Raw genomic sequence first — 13,425 nt, forward strand, 5'->3', positions numbered from 1 at the left:
GTGCTTGCCTACGGAGCTGTGAGGGGAACGGCACCTCAGTACCTCCAGGCTCTGATCAGGCCCTACACCCAAACAAGGGCACTGCGTTCATCCACCTCTGGCCTGCTCGCCTCCCTACCACTGAGGAAGTACAGTTCCCGCTCAGCCCAGTCAAAACTGTTCGCTGCTCTGGCCCCCCAATGGTGGAACAAACTCCCTCACGACGCCAGGACAGCGGAGTCAGTCACCACCTTCCGGAGACACCTGAAACCCCACCTCTTTAAGGAATACCTAGGATAGGATAAAGTAATCCTTCTCACCCCCCCCTTAAAAGATTTAGATGCACTATTGTAAAGTGGCTGTTCCACTGGATGTCATAAGGTGAATGCACCAATTTGTAAGTCGCTCTGGATAAGAGCGTCTGCTAAATGACTTAAATGTAAATTTAAATGGAGACAGAAGGGGCCTCCAGTGTTATCCAAGCCTGTGCCTGGGTTTGGTCATTTCTAAGTCTAAATTGAATTAATGATGATAGATACAAATGACATTTCTGCATGAGTGCTTTGTAAATAAACACAAGAGAATACTGCTCTCTCCTTACATACAAAGAGGCTCCAACCCTCTTTTTGATAAAAACATAATGTTGAGTTCTATAAGCATCACCAATAATAACACTAAGGGCAAAATGGAATTCAGCATTTAGCGGTTTAAGAGCAAATGCTGCTGCATGCATATAGATAATATCCACATAATCAAAATGGACCATTTCCTTCCTTTTAACAAAAGTCAGACATGCTTTGTTTCTGTAAATAAATCAACCTTGAACGTCACCTTCTTCACCAGCTCAGTGACCTGTTTTGTTTTTAATGACAGTTTTCTCTCAAGCCAGAAACGAAGACATTTGTTCGAAGGAACTCGCTCACTTTGTTTAAAGTTCAAACGAGTCATTACAAGTTAATTCAAATCAGGTTTATGGGACCTAGAAAAAAACATATATTTTGTTTTGTTTGCATTTAGCACTAACTTTAGGTCCAATAGTGACCACAGCAGTGCTAGAAAATCTGATTTAAAACTTGAAAAGCCGAATCCAATCCAGTAATGGAATACAACACTGTATCATCTGTATACAAATGAATCGATTTTGTTTTTACAGCATTACCAATGATATTTATATTGTTTGTAAACAGTAGAGGGCCGAGGAAAGGGGCACCCCTTTATGTAATTCAAGGAACTCAGATTTGACCCCATCTACCTTGATGGTCTGAGTTCTGTCATTGAGATAATTATCAAACCATCGGCAAGCATCAGTACCCAACCCTACCAGGGACAGCTTACTCAACAGAATAACATGGTTCTACAGCATCAAAAGCTTATGACAAGTCTACAAACATGGAAGCCCAATTCTTTCTGTCATCTAAGGCATTTGCAATATTGTTTACAACATGCATGGTAGCCATAGTGGTACTGTGATTAGGTCTCAATCCGGATGGATTAATATTAAGAACACCATTTACAGACAGATAATAACGTAGCTGTTTGTTGACCAAAGATTCTAGGAATTTCGCAAGACAAGGGAGCCTGGAAATGGGTCGATAATTATCGAGATCACTACGATCCCTGCCCTTATGGAGTTGGGTGGCAACACAAAAGCTACTTTCCACACTTTTGGAATATTTACTGATACTGAAGTTATTATTTTTTTTAAATGTGTGTTACTGAGCCAGCAATGGTGCTGCATACTTAAGCAAAGACGGGTTCATATTGTCAGCCCCTAAAGACTTCTTGGTGTCAATAGCTTTTAAGGAAGCAACAAATTCTGTTTCTGTGAGTTGCCAAAAAGAAAAACCCTGATAAAATGCCCTTTGCTAATCAAACATGAGATGGACACCACAATTTCCATCTAAATTGGAAATCAACATTTTTAGTACATTTTGTACATTTTTAGAGCATGTCTTTGCCCTCTTTGGCCTCTAGGGGGAGCAGGGCCTGCAGCATTATGACTCGGTGGACTTTTGACTTGAAGAGCCGGAGGAGAGGAGGGATGGAAAGAATGACTGTGACCAAGGAGGCGTGCCAGGGAGCTGTAATGGGACAATATAACACCATTTCACCCACACATACAATTGGCCCAATGGTCAATTAAGCGTAACATGTTGCAGTGCATTGTGGTTCCAGCTGTCCTGTAACTATACTGTGGAGAGGTGATAAGGGATTAGGCAAGTATGTTGATGCCCTATTTTGGTGTTTACAATCACTAATTGTTATTCGGATATAGGGCTTTAAAAAAATACAAATCTTAAATTTCAGCTCATTCTTTTTGAGCCATTCACATGAGAAGTTTTATTTTCAAGGCAAAGGCATTGTTCCATCTTGCACTGTCACAAATGAACAGTTTTGAATTCTCCCATTCTCCTCCCCTTTCTGAAGACGGCAATACAATTCTCCCTCGTCTCCTGGCTTGCTGTCTCATCGTTTTTGGAAGAAATCCAACGAGACTAAGGTTGTTGTTGTTTTTATAGCATCCCATTTCTGCCATGACTATGTGAAATAGTACATCATCATAGCAGTATCAGGGATTTATCTGATCTGAATCCATGTTGAAGAACTAAGCATAAAAGTCTCATTCTGGACTTTTCCATTCACTTCCTGGTGTGTTTCATTGTCTTTGCAGCGTCTCGCGCAGAATGCTGAGTTGTCAGTAAAGTACTGCAGTGGGCACCAGGCCCTGGCCTTTATTTTGGAATTCTGTGACACTGTTTGATGGCTTGGCTTCCGCCTGAAACTGAAACAGTAAATCTATATGTCTGTCATCAGTCCCCTTACGCCTCCACATCCTGCCGATTAGACTGCACATAATTTGATCTCTCAGAGGCCTGCATGGTTACATGTCAAATTCGGATCTCGGTTTAATCTGTAACCAAGTACAATTCCTCACATGAAACATAATTTACCTTTAATTACAGCACATTTAACAAAAATATGTACTTTTTATAAATATACATATTTATTGTAAATCTGCGGAGGTCATGTCTCAAGCCGTGTAAGTATCTGAGATTTCCTCTAGCTGCTCAGACGGTTAGAGGATTCTCCTGTGTGAAAAATGTAGCGTTAATTAGTTTCATGACAAGGGCTGGGGTGCATATGTAGTTTGTATTTTGAAGTGCTTACAACATTGTGGTCTGAATTTGAATTGAGCTTATAGACTGTACATTTGGAAGTCTTTGAGGTCTTCAATCATCAGTCTTGTATCATCATAGAACCTGACAAGCCCCCCCCCCCAACTAAAGGCTTGAACAACCCATTTCACTATGCTACATACGAATAACCACTACTGCAACAGACAGACATCAGTAGATGGACATGGAAACCCACACCCTCGTTCAAACCAGACCAAGCAGACAGTAACATGCAACACTTATTGCAGCATGCTCAGCAAAAACCATGCTGGCAGGCAATTTGTCCGTTGACCAACTTTTTGGAGTGAATTGAGAAGTAAAGACAAGCAGATGAAGCTTATTTTGAATGAGTTGCTATAAAAAAAAGGGAATTATGTTCCTCTTTGTGTTATAAGAGAATGTGCCATTTGAGAGGTGTGACTTTTTTCCAACTTTTCTGCTGAGTCATCTATCTGTCTTCTTTCCTTTCAAGACCTCTGAGGCTGCTCTGTACACACATACATGCAAATTCTCACACACACAGTTACACTCTTACAAACATACCCAAGCAATGTGTTGACTGTAGTCATTTCTACTACTAGTACAACTAATACTACCACTACTACTACTACTACAACTACACAACTAGGCCTACTAAATAAACAAAACAACCATTTTGGAATCTAACAATCAAACTCAGATCTCTACTGTACCAGCATCACAGCTGCTATAATGAGCCGATGGAAATGTTATTTCTCTGAAAACAAGTTGTACCCCCATCACTAATGGTGCTTTTCCATTGAGTCTTACCCCCACACCAGTGGACTGCCAGTTTTTTATGTTAATGTACGCTCTAGTGTTATTTTGGTTCCATCAGGAGTGTGATCCTTTAGACTTGTGGCGAGCAGAATCAACAAATGCATCACGCAAGACTGTTGCTTTGTGAGAAGGTGTAAACGTTCACAGTTAGCCATTGCCATGTCATTTTTTTATTTAACCTTTATTTAACTAGGCAAGTCAGTTAAAAACAAATTCTTATTTACAATGATGGCCTACACTGGCCAAACCCTAACCCGGATGACGCTGGGCCATTTGTGCACCGCCCTACGGGACTCCCAATCACAGCCGGTGGTGATACAGTCTGGAATCGAACCAGGGTCTGTAGTGATGCCTCTAGCACAGAGATGCAGTCTTAGACTGCTGCGCCACTCGGGAGCCTGCTAAAAAGTAACCAGAGCCTTGGCTCCAAGATAGAGCAGGTCCCCTGGAGCCATGGCCCAGTGAGACATGGGGGACATCACATGTAGATGAAAACAGAAAAGTCTGAGCCTTTTGGGTAAAACACTGGGGTAAATGCACCATGAGTGAAAATGACGCAAGGAATTATCTGCTGCTCAACAAACCCTGTTTCTGAAATCAATGTTGAGAGCCATATTCAATACATTTTCTGTATGTTAGTTGCGTAATTCATGTAACACATTTATAATAGTAACACATTATAATAGTAACACAACACAAAGTTGTATGACATGTTTGTGTGTGTGTACTAAACAATGTGCTGGAATACATTTGTCACACATACAGGACAAGCTGTCTAAAATGTTTACAGTATTTGCCCAAGTTCACTTCAGACACAACATTAAAGTGCCAATATGCAACATTTTTGTGCGACCTGACCAAATTCACATAGAAATGTGCTTTATAGATTTATCATTCTACTTGAAATCAAATCTAAGAAGCGGTGGATCTGTTCTATGTGCACTATTTCTATGTTGTTTTGTTTTTGTTACTTGTTTTGTACCTTAGATTCAAACAGCATGTCACGCCTTGGTCTGTGTATTTTGTGTTTTTGTTATATGTTTGGGTAGGCCATGGGTTTATATGTTGTGTTTCGTATTGGGGTTTGTATATTTGGGATCGCGGCTGATTAGGGGTGTGGTATAGGCTTGGCTGCCTGAGGCGATTCTCAATTAGAGTCAGGTGCTTATCGTTGTCTCTGATTGGGAACCGTATTTAGGTAGCCTGAGTTCGCTTTGTATTTTGTGGGTGTTTGTTCCTGTCTCTGTGTAGTGTTCACCAGATAGGCTGTAATAGGTTTCACGTTCCGTTTTGTTGTTTTTTGTATTTATGAGTTATTTCATGTATCATTCCGTTTTCCTTCATTAAAGTCATGAGTAACCTACACGCTGCGCTTCGGTCCGACTCTCTTCTTTCAACAGACGAACGCCGTTACAGACACACCCACCACTCTCACGGACCGAGCAGCGTAGATAACTGGCAGGAGCTAAAGAACGACGTTATGGACAGCAGAAGCATGGAGTATACGACGTGGGAAGAAATCGACAGGTGGGCGGCCGACCCAGAGAGAGTGCAGGAGCCCGCCTGGGATTCCCTGCAGCAATGCGAAGAGGGCTATAGACGAATGGAGTCGAAAAGGAAAACACGGCGACGCAGAGCGAATACCGAAAGTAACCCCCAAATATTTATTAGGGGAGAGCGCAGAGAGAGAGTGGCTGAGTCAGGAGTCAGACCTGAGCCTACTCTCCCTGTTAATCGTGAAGAGCAGTTGCAGTGGGAGAGGCTGCACCACTTGGAGATTTGGACATGGGAGGAGGAATTAGACGGAAAAGGACCCTGGGCGCAGCCGGGAGAATATCGCCGTCCCAAGGAAGAAATGGATGCGGCTAAAGCGGAGAGGCACTGGTATGAGGAGGCAGCACGGCGAAGCGGTTGGAAACCGGAAAAGCAGCCCAAAAAAATTATTGGGGGGGGCTAGAAGGGAGAGTAGTTATGCCAGGTAGGAGACCTGCACAAACTCCCTATGCTCACCGTTGGACTAGAGAGACCGGGCAGGCACCGTGTTATGCTATGGAGCGCACGGTGTTTCCAGTGCGGGTGCAGAGCCAGGTACGGCACATACCAGCCCTTCCTATTGGCCGGGCTAGAGTGGGCATCGAGCCAGGTAAGCTTGGGCAGGCTCGGTGCTTAAGAGCTCCAGTGCGCCTGCACGGTCCGGTCTATCCAGAGCCACCTCTACACACCAGTCCTCCGGTAGCAGCTCCCCGCACCAGGCTTCCTGTGCGTGTCCTCGATCCAGTACCACCAGTTCCAGCACCACGCACCAGGCCTCCAGTGCGCCTCGCCTGTTCAGCGCAGCCAGCGCTTTTCTCCTCTCCTGCGCTGCCGGAGTCTCTCGCCTGTTTAGCGCAGCCAGAGCCTTTCTCCTCTCCTGCGCTGCCGGAGTCTCCAGTCTGCCCAGCGCCGCCAGTGCTCCCAGTCTGCCCAGCGCCGCCAGTGCTCCCAGTCTGCCCAGCGCCGCCAGTCTGCCCAGCGCCGCCAGTCTGCCCAGCGCCGCCAGTGCTCCCAGTCTGCCCAGCGCCGCCAGTGCTCCCAGTCTGCCCAGCGCCGCCAGTGCTCCCAGTCTGCCCAGCGCCGCTAGTGCCGCCAGTCAGCCCAGAGCCGCCAGTCAGCCCAGCGCCGCCAGACAACCAGTCTCTTCCAGATCTGCCCGACAACCAGTCTCTTCCAGATCTGCCCGACAACCAGTCTCTTCCAGATCTGCCCGACAACCAGTCTCTTCCAGATCTGCCAGACAACCAGTCTCTTCCAGTTCCGCCAGCCAGCCAGGATTTACCGGAGCCTACTACCTGCCTGAGCTTCCTCTCAGTACTGGGCTTCCTCTCGATACCGGGCTTCCCCTCTGTCCCGGGCTGCCCCTCTGTCCCGAGCTGCCCCTCTGTCCCGAGCTGCCCCTCTGTCCCGAGCTGCCCCTCTGTCACGAGCTGCTCCTCAGTTATGTGGGGATCTGGGTGAGGACTATTAGGCCATGGTCGGCGGAGAGGGTGGATTATCCCAGGACGCGAAGGGGAGGAACTAGGACATTAATGGAGTGGGGTCCTCGTCCCGAGCCAGAACCGCCACCATGGACAGACGCCCACCCGGACCCTCCCTATGCTCTTGAGGTGCGTCCGGGAGTCCGCACCTTAGGGGGGGGTTCTGTCACGCCTTGGTCATTGTATTTTGTGTTTTTGTTATATGTTTGGGTAGGCCAGGGTGTGACATGGGTTTATATGTTGTGTTTCGTATTGGGGTTTGTATATTTGGGATCGCGGCTGATTAGGGGTGTGGTATAGGCTTGGCTGCCTGAGGCGATTCTCAATTAGAGTCAGGTGCTTATCGTTGTCTCTGATTGGGAACCGTATTTAGGTAGCCTGAGTTCGCTTTGTATTTTGTGGGTGTTTTGTTTCTGTCTCTGTGTAGTGTTCACCAGATAGGCTGTAATAGGTTTCACGTTTTGTTGTTTTTTGTATTTATGAGTTATTTCATGTATCATTCCGTTTTCCTTCATTAAAGTCATGAGTAACCTACACGCTGCGCTTCGGTCCGACTCTCTTCTTTCAACTGACGAACGCCGTTACACAGCAGAAATAATAATATTTTTGTTTACATAAAATATATATCAGGTTTAGGTTTAGATGGTACAAAGATTCTCTACACAATACCAGCTTATTTTGTCACATAAACTGAAATTTGGCGAACTACTAGAGTTTTAGCAACCAGGAAATGGTGGAGCGATTGTGCATAGCAGAGATGATAACAGAGATGATGCAACATTAATGTAAATTTGGCACGTCTGGTTTCAGGGCTGGGACTGTCACACAAATATGCAGCTGGAGGGAACAAGACAGAGTGTGTGTCCGAACTATTTTACTGGTCTGTCAATGGGAAATTGTCAAACTAAATAAGGCTAAATTAAGCAGTGAAGTCAACGTTTTTCTTATTAAGTATGCCTGTCCCTTGTATTTGTGTTGTGTGTATGGGTATAGTTGGGTGTTAGAGGTTGTGAGAAAGTGTGTGTGTGTATGAGAGTTTGTGCTTGGTTGGTTGTTTTGGTTTGGCACAGACTACTCCATAAATGGGTGTATCTCTGTTAGCCACTCCCCATTTGACACACTGTGTGTTGGTATATAAAGATAGGTTTACTGTTGTCCTATCCAATGTATTTCACCTCGAAATACCAACGTCTCTGCGTAAGGTGAGTCCAAATCATTTGATTTGCATTCCTCTTGTCGAAAACTCACTATTGTTGTTTCACTGCCACTCAATGTGCATATCTTATGAATCATCACTTGATGATCAATGTGCATATTCGAAATGAATTTCAGATCTCTTTCCTTCATCGACATGATGGTCATATAGTCACTATTGTGAACCCATGATCTATTGTTAACTCACTTGACTATTTACAACAGTCAATAAGAGAACTACTCAACAATCCAAAGAATTGAAAGAGCTCGAGGGTCGAAAAGGACATTACTGCCTAATATAAGGTTTAGTTATTTGGATTCTCAAAGACAGTTCAAATGAGAGAGCCATTCAGTCGGTGAAGAGTATGAATACTGTAATCATTGTTGCACAGTATGGAGAAATTGAGAGATAGAAAACAAAACTAAATCATTATTTATCTTTTAAGTAAAAAGTCCTCTTTAGGATATGATGGAGGCTCAGTAAATCAAATAATAATTTGTTTGTTCCTCAAATTACCTTTCTTTTTTTTTTTAAGATATACTTTATCAAAATGATTCTCTCATATGTACAGCAAAATCTTCCCATTAAATGTCAACCAGTTTTCTTTGCTTGGATTTAGATCTATCCCCTGCCTTTGTCACACCACGTTTGTCAATTTTCTCTCTTGGATTTAGATCTGAATCCAAGATGTTTGCATCAGTAAATCCTCTTATATCCAATGTATGATCTATGTTATATTTTTTTCCAATTCATTCACTTTTTAGTGACCTTTTCAAGGCAATGTGGGAAATACAAATCTCGGAATGCCTGAACGAACTTCCGTGTGGATTTCACAGTGACCTGAGACATTTAAAAAAATTAATCTGTCCTTTAATATTACACCCAAATTTAGTAAATACATCCATTGTTGTGATGTTGATGTGACATCTTTTCAAAAATCCCTTTATTAAATTCTTTCTGTCTATCCCCTGCCTTTGTCACACCACGTTTGTCAATTTTCTCTCTTCCCAGCACCTGCAATGCCTGTCAACCTTCTACTCTTCCTCCTCCTCTTCCTCCCTGTTTGTCACAACTGCCACACTGGCTCCTTCACCGACCGCCAGAAGGCTCCGTTCGTCACCCGGTCACAACCTGGCCGGAGAGGGTTTTGACATCGTCAAGATGCAGACCTCCGGCACCTTTGTGGTGGATGTGCGGAAGTTCATGGTGGGTGGACACGACGGTAACTGCACCCTGTGCACCAACACTCTGGTGGACAGCCAGGTTAAGAAGTTACCACTCTCTGTACTAGACTGGAGCACAAAGGTGACGTGTCGTCGGAGCCTCAGCAGCCAGATGTACGAGTCGAGCAGCTCCGTTCTGAAGGAGACCACTAACTCTGCCAGCGTCAGCTGGAAGGCTGGCCTAGGAATCAAGGGCATTACGGGGGTTGCTGTTGGAGGCACACACTCCAAAACTGCCATGTTCGCCAGAGGCCACTCCGCCAAAGACACGGTCTCTTTCACCAGCCATAAATTCAAATGCAAATACTACACGTGAGTCAAGGTTTTGATTTTAGTGCCATAGGATGTAAATGAATGCCGTCTAAAGCAACAACAAAAAAGCCAACAGCAATTTATATCGATTTTGTATGGGAAAAAAACAGTGTTCTCCATGTTGTTGAAGTTGTTTTCATTCATCATACCTTTCTCCCTGTCCTTAGCTTCCGCCTCTGAACCCAACCTCCCCTGAGCCAGGAGTTTCAGGACTCCCTAAAAAACCTCCCCAGCACGTACACTCACAAGACCGGCCCTGCCTACAGCCACTTCATCTCCATCTATGACAGCCACTACATCCGCAAGGTGAACTTGGGGGGCCGGGTGCACTCCACCACAGCACCTGTGAGATTGCCATGAGCGGCTAATCCCTCCATTCTGTCAGCAACTGTCTGGAGGTGGAAGCCAGTGACGCCATCAAGGGGGTCACGATCAGCGCCGAGACCAATTAAGTCCCAGAGCAAAAAACTGAAGACAGGCCATAGCTTCGGAGCCACCTTCTCGGACCGCATCACTGAAGTGCAGGGCGGCAACGTTGAGGTTGTGGACATCCTCTTCAACTCTGACATTAAGTCTGACTATAAAACCTGGCAGAAGTCCCTGGAGAAGGTCCCTGGTGTGGTCTCTTACCAGCTCAGCTCCTTGCACTTCCTGGCCAGAGACAACCCCATCCTTAAGGCCAACCTGCGCAATGCCGTCAGAGACTACATCCAGAAGTACGCTGTGTCCACCTCCTGCCCTTCTGCTTGCAAGACGGGGAGATGCAACTAAGACTGCATCTGTAAGTGTAGCGGTTACAGGAACGTGGACTCCAACTGCTGCCCCCGTAAACTGGGCATGGCCAGGATGAATGTGACGGTGGTCCGACCTACGGGGCTCTGGGGCGACAACTTATCTAAGACAGATGGCTACGTCAAAGTCTTCTACGGAAAGCAAGGCAGTTCCACTCCTGTGATCTGGAACAATGACTTCCCCTACTGGAACTACAGGATTCAGTATGGAACGTTGGATTTGAAAAGTAGACCGAGTTTTTTTTTTAAATTTTATGTTAAATAGTCAGATCCGTCTCTTGAGGGTTACTATGTATAGGCTTCCGGTACAAAGGAATAAGTGGAGCAGCAAGACATATGTTAAGGGTGTTTTGGGCTCTCTGTGTCTTTGTCGGTGGGATCTCCAGGGTAGTTTCCAGTTTGCTAATTATGCTCCCTATTCTATAAAACTTTGTAAGAGTAAAAAAAAGAAAGATACATTTAGAAAAAACATTTTTTAGACAGCATTGTGAATATTTTGTGTATTACCACTGCTCTTACTTAGAGTGCTCTCTCTCATTCACCCACTCTCTGTGTTCCCTAACAGAGCCTTGAACTTTGAGGTGTGGGACCGCGACCACAGATGGAACGATGACCTGCTAGGAAAGGGCTCCATAACCCCTCAAAGGGGCATGGACGTCAACCAAAGTTTGAAGTTGAAACACGGTACAATTTTTGTGTCCCTGTCTGTAGTTTGCAGCCCCATCCTTCTGTGATCAGTATGGCCCCTCGCCTGGGTCCCAGGGTAGGCTGAGTTATGTCCATGACTGGGACAGAGAGACCGAGACGTTACCCACCCTCTTCCAGGGTTCTCACAGTAAACGGAACAGGACCGGTGCCCTTCATGTTAAATTACTTACTTAATTACAATATAGTAATAATATATGCCATTTAGCAGATGCTTTTTATCCAAAAGGACTTACAGTACAGTGCATATATTTCAGAGTATGCGACCACCAGCGGGAATCAAACCCACAACCCTCTAAACAATACTCTTGCCATCTGAGCCACATAGGACTATTTACTCCTCTTCACTCCCTGTGGAGAATAAGGCCGCAACAACACACAACATGCCAGACGGTCCTTTGCAGTTCTCTCACTGCTGCTTCACCTTTGTTACATGAGGCTAATGGTAAATCAGTTCAAAAATATTCATTAAATCTATAGGTCAACCAATTAGCTTGCGTTGAGAAGCTCGGTCTTTCCTTTCCAAGGCGATAAAATGATTCATTGCTTCAGGGTTGCCTCTACATTCGTATCGTTTTTCTTTCTGTCACAAAACTAAATTATTTCTCAATATTGACCCATTTTTTTTCCTACAATTCTATGTAATGTCTGATACATCCAAATAGTTGGGGTTTCAGTATTACTCGTATAACCGTGACACACGAAAAAAAACTTCTTCAAAGTAATGTGAAAGGAGGGATTTTAGGTCTACTTGAGGCCTGCTTGAAGGGGAACATTACCCAAGTGCTTTTGCTGATTCATTACCACCCAGATGAAGTGGGTGAGACGAATGACTCTGGATGCATCACTCTGGATGGTTGCAAATGGCATCCTATTCCATTTATAGTGCATTACCTCAAAAGTAGTGCACTATATAGGGAATAGGGTGCCATTTGGGACGCATCCTCTGCATTAGACGAAGGTAACAGAAATATGACCACATTCCTCAACTGGCTTGGCAACAGCTGAGAAAGCAAATGTGGCTTACATTTAGTTTTCACTGTATTTATTTAAATAATTATGTTCCTTTCCTTTCACATTTGTTTAAACTTTGTTAATGAAAATTACATTTGATCATTGAATTTTCTTTTTTCTGCTTGTACTGTCATTCAATAAATTGAGTAGGCCTATCATGGTGCCAGTGATTATTGAACTACTGAATAATTTGATACATGTGGGCTGAATCCTACCTGTGGGCTGAATTTACACGCGTTAACCCAGACATGTAAACCATGTTATTGGGGTCACTGGTAGACATGAGAATTCAAGTTATTCATGGATTTAACAAGTTACACTAGGGTTTTGGCCCTGAATGCCTTTACAGAGAAACAAAAATATTTCACACGTGTACAAATCACATGATTTCACATGAAATGTCATGTTAACTTCACATAAGCTCATGTGTTCACATGAAATTCAAGGATTTTGTGATGACAGTTTAGAATTCTAATTCTAATGGCTGATTATTTGGAAAAGGATATAATCACCTCTCAAGATGAATTCCTGGAGTAAAATGTTTTTATGACTTTTTGAAGGGAGCACTTAAACTGCCAGAGATATTTGTGGTGTATACGACATGTATAATCTTAACTACCTCCAGATCATGGGTTTTTTATTTCAATTGTAGGCCTTAACTCTGAGTCCTTTTCAGCAGGCCTGGTTTTGTGAGGACAGCCAGGAACTTCTTAGAAGTGATAAGAACAGGTTACCCAGATGGCATCAGTTAAAACAAGCAATGTGCACAATGGGATTCCATTACTGTATCTACTTCACACTACTCAGCCAAACTGTGCTGAGCCAAACTGTGCCGAGCCAAGCCAAGGTGCACTGGGCTGAACGGGTTACACATCCACCATAGTTACTGTAACGCTGCAGGACTATGTAAAAAATAAATTATCAGAGACAGCAGGGTATAGTTCAGGTCGGCCCTATAGTGTGAATCATGTATACAGAATGTGACATGTAATGATTCCTCCTTCAGGATACAGTGAGGGGAAAAAGTATTTGATCCCCTGCTGATTTTGTACGTTTGCCCACTGACAAAGAAATGATCAGTCTATAATGTTAATGATAGGTTTATTTGAACAGTGAGAGACAGAATAACAACCAAAAAAATCCAGAAAAACGCATGTCAAAAATATTATAAATTGATTTGCATTTAAATGAGGGAAATAAGTATTTGACTCCCTCTCA

The 13,425-nt window shown here is 44.0% G+C and overlaps 1 pseudogene; it reads left to right on the top strand.

The window, feature by feature from the left end:
• Window positions 1–9,181: 9,181 nt before the first annotated feature.
• LOC124015342 lies at window positions 9,182–12,303 on the top strand (annotated as a pseudogene).
• Window positions 12,304–13,425: the final 1,122 nt, after the last annotated feature.

Source organism: Oncorhynchus gorbuscha, linkage group LG26 (assembly GCF_021184085.1).
Source record: "Oncorhynchus gorbuscha isolate QuinsamMale2020 ecotype Even-year linkage group LG26, OgorEven_v1.0, whole genome shotgun sequence".
In the NCBI taxonomy this organism is placed as follows: Eukaryota; Metazoa; Chordata; class Actinopteri; order Salmoniformes; family Salmonidae; genus Oncorhynchus; species Oncorhynchus gorbuscha.